This window comes from Centruroides vittatus, unplaced genomic scaffold (genome assembly GCF_030686945.1).
Source record: "Centruroides vittatus isolate TY-2023 unplaced genomic scaffold, ASM3068694v2 contig_2832, whole genome shotgun sequence".
Classification (NCBI taxonomy): domain Eukaryota; kingdom Metazoa; phylum Arthropoda; class Arachnida; order Scorpiones; family Buthidae; genus Centruroides; species Centruroides vittatus.
The window spans coordinates 20534-33266 of NW_027121804.1; the positions used below are offsets into that span (position 1 = coordinate 20534).

General features: G+C 28.4%; 1 pseudogene; it reads right to left on the reverse strand.

Moving 5' to 3' along the window:
- Positions 1–475: 475 nt before the first annotated feature.
- LOC136972212 (alanine aminotransferase 2-like) lies at positions 476–11010 on the reverse strand (annotated as a pseudogene).
- Between the last annotated feature and the right edge of the window lie 1723 nt (positions 11011–12733).

The window sequence follows — 12733 nt, forward strand, 5'->3', positions numbered from 1 at the left end:
TGATATGATTTAGTACTAAATCATATCAAATAACATGATAAATACTGAATTTTCAGTTGGGAAATGTTCAAAAATTTCTCTGATATAAATTAACAATAAAGATTTCACAGAAATGCTGTACTTTTGGATAGCATGGGCAGTGCTGTAACTAGGGCAGTGTCCAGGCACAGGGCGCAGTCCCTGAGGGGGTGTATAAATGACCTGGACCAAGTTTTATATCATAGTTTTGGGGCGTAGTTACAGAAGCTTGCACCGGGTGCATGAAAGACTAGTTACGACTCTGAGCATGGGTACCTGTATTATCAATATCTTAACATTCTTTTTCAAACATTTAAATTGAATAAGTAGACAATATTATATAAATTATATGGATAAGTCATATATGCTTCTGATATATTAATTACAGAAAATTAAACACTCTTAAAATATGAAAAAATAAAATTAGTACAATCATCAAATAAATATTTTGACTTAATTAATTAGATAAAATAATTACCTTAGCTTTTTGAATTGCTTTCTCTGGCAAAAAAAGTTGAGGAAATGCATACATAGCTCCTGCAACTTCATTGCATTTAATACCTTCAATACTATTAAAAGTGTTTGCTACTAATTTTGCTCTTTCCTTTAAAGAATTCAGAATAGCAGTTTTTTCCTACAATTAATTAAAGGTTTCAGTTTTTATTTCTTTCATATGATTTGTATTACAGCTAAAAATAAATTTTCTATGCATATTAGTAATTGAGGGGCTTGGTGGAAAAGTGGCATATCCAACATTAGGAAATTTCTGAGAAAAAGAAGGATTTGTGTTTCAATTCACCAACATTTTATTAATGTAAGCCGTGGGGCATGCAACTAAACTGTGAAAGTTTCTTTGATGATGTACAAATCCAAATCTTCTATCGATCTGTTAATAACTATTCTGTAGTGTTTAGGATACGCCGTTTTTCCACTAAGCACTTCGATTATATGACATATGAGAAGAACGATAAGTCACTGTATTAATTTAATACTAAATCTATATGATTTTTTTGAATAGCTATTTTCTAGTGAGAGAAACAGGAATGGATTACCAATATTGCTATCACTCTTAATGTGACCTATTATCAAATTGTATCTACACAATAATCTGTAGGTCACATTAAATAGCAATGGCAATAAAAGATTTCTTAAAATATTTTTCATGCCATCGAAAATGACACAGTAAAATTATTTTGTTGTGACACATGGAAATCAATTTTATATGAGATGTGTATGAAAGGTTTTAAAAGATAGAAGCATATTGAAATATATGAGAACAATGATGTAAGATTTAATCAATAAATTGCAGCCTAATTAAAATTTATTGTTTGATAAAGAATAATTGTACAGTTTTGTATATTAAAATGTCTACAATTTGATATTTAAGTGATTTGGAAATTTTTATTAAATTATAAATTGTATATTATTAATTTTTGGAAATATGAGCTATCAATGACATAATTTATTACTGAAAATGAAAGAAGAGACAGGCATTCTTAGAAATTTTAATGAATACAAAATGTATAATGCTAGAAAAAAAATCAATTATTATAGCCTAAAATATTAGATAGTGAGAACAGCCTAAAAATAAATTTATCCAGCCATTCATTTCAATTAATGAACTTTGAAACTTGAAAATTAACTTCCCTAAAGGAAATTATTATATGCAAATTCTGTTAATAATATAAGTGCAAAATCTTTAATTAATATAAGAACAGTTTTAGTTAATTACCTTGATAAATAATTCATAGGAAGGTTCTCCCTTCTGAGGAGGATTTACTACACAATCCATAGTTGCCTAAATAAACAATTTTGTAACATAATAAGTAACATTATATTTGGGAGGACAATTATGCATTATTTAAAGTATAACAAAATGAAATTACCTGTCCTAAAACACTGGAACACAGACGAGCTGATATTAATTTAAGTAACATAGCTTTGACATCAGGATCCAAATTTATTATTTCACAGTACCCACCTCTTAGTCCACATCTAATTTTAAGTAATATTTTATAATTTTAGTTGTTTAACAGGTTATTAAGCTAAAATACATTAATATATTATTTAAAACTATTGCTATTTGATACCTTAACCAATCTTACATATTTTATAACAACAGAAAATTTAATGGAGAATAATGTATGAACAAAGGCATTAAACACAAATATTAAATATTTATATGCAATTTTATTTTATAAACAATCTCGAAAATTAAAGATATTCTAATTATCTGCAAAACACATGAAAAAGAACTATGGACATCTATGTTGTAGGTTTGTGACCCCAATAAAAGTTAATATAATTTTCCTTCTTAGGATTATATACAAGAAAATTGCAATATAATGCTTATAATAAAATAAATTCTGACTATCATAGTTCTAAACTGAAAATGTCATTCCTAATGCCATTAAACATGACTTCTCTGTAGAGAGCATTTGATTGACATTCATAAGATTTCTATTTGCAAGATACATTTATAAACTGAGAATGCTGCAGCAATGCATTAGTTATTAAACATTTTGGGAAGAATGAAGAATAGTAAAACATTAATAATAAATTTTATATTATAATGGAAAACTCCATAAACAATATAGATAATGTTTACTAGATCTTTAAGAACTATCATTTATAACTGAAATAAAGTTTATTATAGATATAATGGTTTTTCAAATAATTTAAATATTAAAATTTTCTACACAATTACCAAACCAAATAATAATTTCATTAGTTATTCTTCTCAGACAAATTTTATTAAAATATGGACACATTTCAATTAGTGGATTCTATTATAATGTGAGAATCTGGAGTTAAGGGATTTATTTTAACAAAATTGTTAAAATAATATTTAAAAGAAAATTATTTTGATAGAAAAATTAAGTAAAAAGGGGAGCTTTCTTTTAGTGGTGAAGAGAAAACAGTTTGGTTCTCTGAAACTGATAGCTCTTGTCAGGATAGATTTAATGGATTCGGATAAAAAATCCTCCTTTGTATAATTGTTGAACCCAATCATGTTATTCTTGTATAGTTTAAGATATTTCATTTATGTATAATCCTGTATGATAAATATAGTTATATTCTAATACATTGGATTTAATGCCTATCGTCGGCCCACGTAATTCACATATTTCACATAATGCATGTATTTAAAGTAAATCTTCCTAAAATTTCAACTGTTTCTAAACATCTTTAGCCACTTGAAAAGAGAAATAATTTACTTGCAAGTTAGGACACAAAATTGTTATATCCTAACTGGTGTCTGGAATCTTGACGATAATTGGAGAGAGTTGAAAGGTATTTGTGTACTTATCAACTTTCTACAGTCATCCTCAGTGAGACAGAAGGTATACTGGAACAGATTCCAGAAGAAATAACATATTAAAAAATTTCAAATAAATAAAATAATGTATGAAGGGAAATTGAAAATTCTTTGCCAATTATGTTTTTCTTGAAATATGGCTGTTATTTCAGAATTTGAAAAATAGGGTATGAACTATGCTTTAGATGTCTATTTTCCACCTGGTTTCTAAGACAGTTCTATAAGAGTGGTATTCAAGTGTTCAGATATCACTTCATAGAATGTGTCTGTCTGCTTATGTAGCCACAGTTGAACTACTGTCTTTACACCTTGTGACTTTCAAAGCGATGATCTGCTAACTCCTTGAGAAGGCCAGAAAACTGATAATCACAAGATGCCAGATCAGGAAGGAGTGTATGTTGAAGACTGATACTAAATTGAATCATTTCTGCCAAAAACTTTTCTTTTATGAATTCATTTTCCAAACTTAGTAGGAACTGTATATGTATTTGTTTATATATACATATACATACTAAAAAAAATGTGTTTGTGTGTATGTTTAACAAAGCAAAATCAATACATTGTGAATAGATGTATATATTGTATCTATTATTTTGATGATCCAGTTCCTTAGATTGCATATTGATAGTAATTAGATTTGCAGAATTGGTCTAAGATATCTGGATACCAGTGGCGTGCCGTGACATCTGATGACAGGTTGAGTCCTGACCACCCATGAAAATTGCTGAAGTGCAGTGAATCCCAAAACAAGATCCCTCAGGGAAGCATGCTTTATATCTCAGCTGGTAATATATACTTTTAATAAGAACCCTTCAATGAGTATCAAAATCCATATATACTTGTTATTAAGGTTGAGGTTTATTCACAAATAATGTGACACTCTATTCAGATGCAATCAGACAAGGAGTAAAGCTACTAACTGTTTTAGAAGTTTTTATTGCTGTCAGTTTCTCAAAAATGCATTTCAGGTCAAGCCCCTCAACAGTTTAAAATGCTGGTCTGGAAATTCTGTCAAACTGACGAGGGGCTTGGCCCAAAATGCATCTTTTAAGAAATTGACAGCAATAAAAATTTATAAAACATTTAGTAGCTCTATTCCTTGTGTGAATGAATCCAAATAGAGTGCCACATTATTTTTAATGGGACGTTTACATAATTTTTATCCATTCTATAGTTATGAAAATTTTTTAAAAACTCCTTGTCTTTAATTTATGCAATTCATAAAATAAACTTACTCTCCCATATAGCACTTAGATGCAGACATAAAAGAAGCAAGTTCTAATTCTTTGTATGGGGAACCCATTTCTGTGAGAACTTTCTTAAAAGAGTGAAACTGCATTTTATCTTTATATATATTATCTTGATAAACCTAGGAATAAAATACAGTATACATTAGTTTCAATTTTATTATAAATAAAAGATAAGACATTTGTCAAATAACATTACTATTCATAGATGTTGCAATTTACTTCTATAATTTCAATTACATAACTTTTAGTTAAAAATAATTTAATCTAATAATAATTTAATTTAATAATAATAATTATTATTATTTAATCATAAATAGTTTCAATTAAAAATATGCATAAGTCGAAATTATATGTCTCATCAAATATATAAAGAACTCAGGATTTTATAATTTGTGTGAAACTATAATTTTATTTATCTTAATTATTTTGCAGGGACTAACATTTTAACATGCTAAACTAGTTTAAACATTAATTATAAAAAATTTTAAAAAGTAATTATCATCAGGAGTATGTGGTTTGCATGAAAGTTGAATTATTATTTTTGTAAGTTCAGACCAATGAAAATTGCAAACTTTTTGATTAAAAAAAACCACAGAAGCTGATCATTATGTGTAGAGAATGTTTAAACAGATTAGAAATGTTTATTAGATTCACAATTCTTAAAATAACTACACCTAAGTTATAGGATATATTAAGCATGAACATGTAATCGTACTAGCAAATAAAGCAATGATTTTAAGTATGTTAACTGTTGTGGAGATAGTACTAACCCATGAACATTTTCGTCTAAAAGTCTGAATGGTAAGTGTAAAAACAATTCGTTGCTTTACTAACTCTTATTCACCAAACTATAAACCACTCACATATCCTAGGCTCAGAACAGTAAATGTTTTATTAACTTTGTCATATTTCTGACATCAATGATAGCAACATGCATTTCAGGTTTTCTTGGAAGAGTTCATCATAGGTTTTATGAAAGTTAATAAGACTTATTGTTCTAAGCATGAGGTTCATGATGGATTTATAGCGTGACTAATAAAAAGACAAGTTTCAGTCACTGTCAGTTAATTTGTAATAAAGTGTATAATTTTTTTAAATCCTTAGTCCTTTCATTATATTATATGTGATGAAACATCAATCTACACTCAAACCTTGTTTTTGTGCGATTTTTTTTGTGTGGTATATGAATTTCAGTAAAATTGGTATACCGCACAAAAACAGGTTTGAGTGTATTATTATAATCAAAATGTTCCTTCAAGCAGTAGACATAAATCATTGTCTCATTAACAGATAGTTTTGATGATACAAATTCCTGACACTTGATATTGTCAAGATTCAAATGTATGCAAGTGATATTTGATTTTTAAAATGTAGAATGTTTTTAAAATAAATCATAGAACTTTGAAATATGGCCAAGTAAAAGAGTTTGAAGAAGAGTTCATTTAGGAATAGAGATTTTGTCATTTGCTTGCTGACTTCAGAAAGTAGGTGGTTCAATCAATCCAGTCAACTTTGGAAAAGTTGAAATAATGGTCAAACATTCAATTTACGCATAGAAAATTGTTGCTGAAATTGAAGAAGAGTCAAAACTTAGTCATGTCTTTAATTAAAGTTATGATTTGACATAATATTGTGCACCTAATGTAAAATTGTTTTTATTTCTGGAGAGATGTCAGGATAACAATGTTGACTGTTCATACTCAAAGAGTGTACATGAATTGCAAATAAACTTTTGTTTATTCTTCATACATAAACTGGGGTATGAGTTTGAGTGAACCTGAAAATTCTGCAAAATTGAATGAATAATAGTAATGAGGAACAAAAAATTGCTTATCTATGAAATTAACATAACTCCACAATCAACAGTAATTAGATATTTTTCCAAGATTTTGTAATAATCACAAAATATGTTTTATTTGATCTAGGAAAGTGCTTGTCTATACATTATATTTTAAGAAATTTTTCATTGATAAATTGTGATGGTAAATAGTTTTATATCCTTTGCATGTTCCTGGATAGTCAACATTTCAGAATGCTGTTCATCAGCACTTTAGAAACAAGGAGCAAACTTACAGAAAAAGAGGAGTTTGGAAACATAAATTGATATAATAATGTTTTTATTTTTGCAAAACAATTCTAGCTTGACTTTAATATCCACATATATGTATATTTTTACATTGTTTAAAACTGATTTTAAATCACTACTTACCTCATCGGCCAAAATGAAAAGTTTTTCTTCATATGCAAATTTATAATTTTTTCAATATTCTCTCTTGTTAAAACTGAACCTATTATTATGAAAAAGATGAGTGAGTAAATTAATTTTTATAATTACTGCAGAAATTACTAAAATTAATCAAGTTGTTTAATGCTGCAACTAAATATTTATTACTTAAATTAACCTATTATAAGATGTTTAAAATAAAAAAACATAATAGGTTAATATATCATTATATACTGCTGTCCAAAATTAAAGTAACAAATAAAACCTGTGTAAAAATCAAAACCATTAAACATAAGTAGCTGAAATGTACATCATATGTAAATCAGCAAAGTGCCATCATGCAAATAAGGCACAATCGCAGTGCACCCAAATGCATTATGTCACGGATGAATGCTTGTCAGAAAATTGTTTCTGACAAGCATTCATCTGCTAGGACCACTAACAGTTAGGAAGTGTTCGTGGTACATCTGTTGCTTATTAGACATGTTTCAGAGAAGGCATTTGACTGATTCATTGCATTGAGGGACCATTCATTTCTGATTTTCTTCTACGTATGTTTGTGTGTATTGCTTTAATCTTGACATGAGTGTAGATACTAATTAGTATAAAGGCATTGTGAAAATTAAAAATATGTTTTATCATACAGGATGATTACAGTTAAAATACTCATATTCAACACTTTGCATGTATAACAGTCTAAATATAGTCAAATCTTGTTTGTTGTTTCAGAATGCAGAAGGGATTTCTGTAGGGGAAAAATTTAGTTTCAAAATTTACCAGTACAGGACTTATCATGTTGATGCAGCTGAGTGAGCCAATTGTCTCATTACTATTTGTTGATTCTTTCTTTCACAGATAAGAAAATTTTAGCTTTGTGAATATGAAAAATGGGTACAAATACCAAATCATGAATATGCAAAATGACTTGTATGTGGTGCTTCTATTGTAATTAGAATAACACATTAAAAAATGTAGTAATAAAAATAGTAATAGCAAAATTTAAAAAATATAAAGTAAATGCCCATTTTACAACCAGTTGCTTTACATGTACCTAAGGATATGACTGTATGAAATAAATGGCGTTAAATATGTTTTTTAATCATCATTTTTCAGTATTATATGCTGGTTGTTAAAATTCATTTCAAGAGCAAAATCTCAATTTTATGACCCGAGTTTATAGGATATAAGATGATTTGATTAATGATAGTTTTCCTGGAACCAATTAGTTCATAAAAATGGAGCCTTACTGTATTTAGACAATGCTATCATCTTTTACATGTAATAAATTTATGTCATTCATACTGTTTTAAAAATTTTAATTATTACCAATTAATTTAAATTTTTGACTAAGACCAAAAATTAAATAATTTTATCATCGTGATTGATATTTTAAATATTCTTAAAAGAATTTAGCAAACTAACATATTTAATCAGATAGAAAAACTGCACAAATTTTTTAGTTAAGACAATTAAAACATCATACAAATAAACAAGAATATTTTTATTCTGTAAAATAAACACCATCACAATAAGTTTTTCCAATCGGAAACAAATTTATAAATTTCAATCTTATAAAATTGTTTGTTTTTAGAAGTAAAATCCTCATTTAACTCCTTTTCTAATTTCTATTCATTTTGAATATAATTGCCAAGTGACAAGAAAAGGTGAAAATCAGATGATAAGAGGTCTAGTGAATAGAGTGGGTGGGGTAGAATTTTCCAAGAATGGCTGTGGAGCTTTTCCCGAGTCACTCTTGAAGTGTGAGAAACAACAATACCTTTGCAATTAATCAGCACGAAAAGCTTCTTATGCACACATTGCAGCTGAGAAGAGTAAACTTTCCCTGTGATTGTTTGGTTTGAGGATAAGAGCTCATAATGAACAATACCTGTTATATTCCATCAAACACAACAAAATCTGTTGTTGAAGTGCAGATTATGACACAGCAAGCCCAAATTTCCTGGAAGGTAGCTGATAATAAGATCACTTAGTGTTAGTATCAGGTCAGTCCATAAGTCCATGCCCATTTTTATGACCTTGAGAAAAATCTTGTTTTGCTGTTAAAAATGTCAGTCTAATGTGATAATTTTTACACTGAAGTGTTAAATTGGATCTCATTCATATAATACTGTTCAGAATTGTAAACATTTCAGTTGTTTATTTTCGTTAAAATGGAAGTAACCCACGAATATAAAAGACATGTTTTATACTTTTCATTTTTAAGTGGTGAGAATGCTACAAATGCAGCTAAAAAAATAAATACTGTACATAATCAAATTGTAATTAGTGCAAGGATTGTGCAGAAGTGGTTTGAAAGATTTAGAAACAATGATTTTAGTGTGGAGGATAAGGCTCGTACTGGAAAACCCGTTTGACTTTGATGATGCTCTCTCTGCACTAGTTGAAGCAGAACCATCTTTAACAGTTGATGAAATTGTGGAACGTTTAAATTCATCCCATGGAACTGTTCATAGACACCTACAACAAATCTGAAAAGTTTCAAAGCTAGGAAAATGGATACCACACGAACTGTCAATAGCTAACCGACAACAACATGTAAACATTTGCACGTCTCTTTTATCCCGTATTGCTTTAGAACCTTTTCTTGGTAAGCTGGTTACTGGAGACGAAAAATGGATCCTCTATAATAATGTGACGAGAAAAAGACAATGGATGGATCGCGACAAGCAGCCAAAACCGACTGCAAAAGGTGGGTTGCATCCAAAAAAAATTCTTTTGTCTGTTTGGTGGGATATGTCAGGTGTAATTCACTTTGAGCTGTTAGAACCTAATCAAACAATTACAGCTCAAATGTATTGTGAGCAATTAGAGCGTTTAAATGAAAAATTGAAAAAAAATCGACTGTTGTTAGTGAACCGAAAGCAGGTTCTCTTGCAGCATAACAATGCCAGACCACACGCTGCAAAAATAACTGTACAGAAACTTGAAAGCTACAACTGGGAAATTTTACCTCATCCACCATATTTGCCAGATATTGCTCCCAGTGATTATCATCTTTTTCACAGTTTGCAGAATTTTTTAAAAGGGAAAACTTTTGAGGATGAGAACAATGTAAAAAAGGCTATTTCTGAATATTTTGATTCAAAACCGAAATCATTTTATGAAGACGGGATTAAAAAGCTACCATTAAGATGGCAAGAAATTGTACAAAATAATGGTGAATACATTATAGATTGAAATAAAATTTAATTAAAATTTTTTGCTGCTTTTTTTTGTAGATAAAAATATGCATGAACTTATGGACTGACCTGATACATAATCCATTTTTTATCACACATCAGTAGTCTGTCCAAAAGCAGCTTGCTCTTATGATAAAAAGAAGAGATAAATAAATTGAAAATCTATAGGTTTGTTTTTTGCTGAGAGTTCATTTGGAATCCATTTGCTTAATTTGTACACTTTTCTCAGTTGATACAAGTGCAGACAAATGGTTTTGTCATTCATACCAAATCTTTATGCAAGCTGTCTATATGTTTGACTCCAGTTTGGCTCAATAGCATTTTTTAATTTATTGTTATTAATGACTGTTTTACATGCTTCATGGAGAGCATTTTCAAAAGAGACATCCTCTGATGCAAATTTTCTATTCCATTTCTAGGCTAGACAATCACTAACCACCCTTCTCTGAATGCTATGCATATCTTTCTGGAGCTTATACATCATTTGTCTCAAGTTTAAATTTATAAAGTAAGCATGCTCAGAAAACTGTATTTGAAGCTGACATTTTGCAATCTTTTTTCACATTTACTATAAACAATTACACAGCTACAATTTTTTTAACAAATTGTTGTGAAAGTTTAAATTTAGAATGGCAATAACAATAACATGCAATCTACAAGGAATACTACATAATTAAGGTTAAAACTAGTAACTTTGTAAAAGTGCATGAACTTTTTTGGTTACCTGATATATAAATTAATACAGTATTTTATTTTTATCTTACAGTAAGATGTAATGTATTATATAATATTGCAAACTTCAAATTAAATAAACCACAATTATCTTTTATTATCAATACGGCAAGATACAAAAAGTATTTTTTACTTACCCGTTGGATTTCCTGGATTAATTACTACTATTGCTCGTGGTTCACAAGTTTCTCTTGCTTTAGAAATTGCATTTTTCAATTCATCAATACTCAATGCCCATTCATTATCTTCATCCAAATAATAACCAATCTATAATATAAGTACTGAAATTTAAAGCCTGAAAACTTAAAATAAAATATTTATTATTCTGAAAAATGACTTCTTTATTTAAATATTTAAGTATATATTTATGAAAAATAAATCAAAAGTGAAGATTTAACAACATATCATTATATTTGTATTCGTTGTATTGCACATATTCTTTTTAAAATACTTTTACTTTTTATTAGTTATTAAAATTTCTTTATAAAAAACAAAAGATTTTATTGAAATTTATAGTTAAAATCAAACTGAATTAAAAATTGTGTATTTTTAGATAATATGAAAATTATCAAGTTTTTATAAATTCAATCATTTATAGAGAATTTAAAATAATTCAATTTATTTCTTATTTTACTCTTATATGTACAGCAATAATTTTTTTCCCCGCTAATAAAGTTACTAAACCTGAATCTTCAAACAAATATATTTATGAATAATTTTGTAATTCTTATTCATTCTAATATTACCATAGAATCAAATATTTAAAATGGCAAATTACAATTGCAATGTTGTTCTAGAAAACTGCCAAACAAGTAATTGTAGAAAATCGAACAAATTAAATTTCTAGTACATCATACAAGTTGGCTAGAGCATTTCATAAATGTAAATAAATTTATGAAGTTATCTAAAATTATTCCAAATGTCAGCTTATACACAATTATGAAATTGTATGCAAACATAAATTATAATTTAGTATATACTATTTATCACACACAAATGATTTTACTCAAAACTGCAAAAAGAAAAAAAAATCACGAGTAATGTAAATATGATAAAAATTATTTATTAGATTAGGATTATTTATGCAAAAAATTCCATCAATATAAATAAACTGTTAATATTCGAGAAATCAATACAGTAGACCCCCCTATAACACGGGTTCATATAACACGGCGAAAGAATTGCGATTGTGTTCGTATAACACGCTAAAAGAGATTCATATAACACGGTAAAACGTCATCGCCGACTCGTGTCGCGACGGGATTGGTCGAATCTGGACCAATAGTGGACATTGACCAAACCATTGAGTTTAAACGAGCAGTGGACCTACTAAAAACCATTTATTATTTAACGGCCATAAAAATTATATTTATATTAATGATGTCTCAAAGTTCAGTGAATTTTTCTCAGAAAAATAACTTATCAGAAAACACACACCCGCCGTTCGACGAGCCACTCCGTGATGAAAACAAGCTTAAGCAATGGCATCGTCGAATGGTGCATACTCGGTAAGTAATCCTACAATTTTTTGTTTATAGCATAGTTTATATGGATTATTCCCAAAAAAATTACACGTGTTTTGGAAATGTTGAGTCAAATTAGTCTAGAATCGGTTAATTTTATGGAAGAAAACCTTTCAAACAGCCGTAGCCTCTAAGCTGCACACATGCCGGGCTGTGATTGGTTCATGTATTTAAGTGACTCGTACAACACGGATTCATATAACACGGAATGTATCTACCATGTTATAGGGGGGTCTACTGTACTGTCAAATTGATAAACATTTCAATATTTTAAAATGGTTAGCAGCTTATTTTATGTGAAATAATTTCTACATTTTATAAGATAATTTAACTTCTTATATTTTATAGATTCTTATATATGCATTTAATTAAATAATTAATTTTTTATGTGTACGTAAAAAAATTTGTTGAGAATTTGATTTACTCATTCTCTATTGATATTTATTCTATTGGAAAAGCATTTGCAC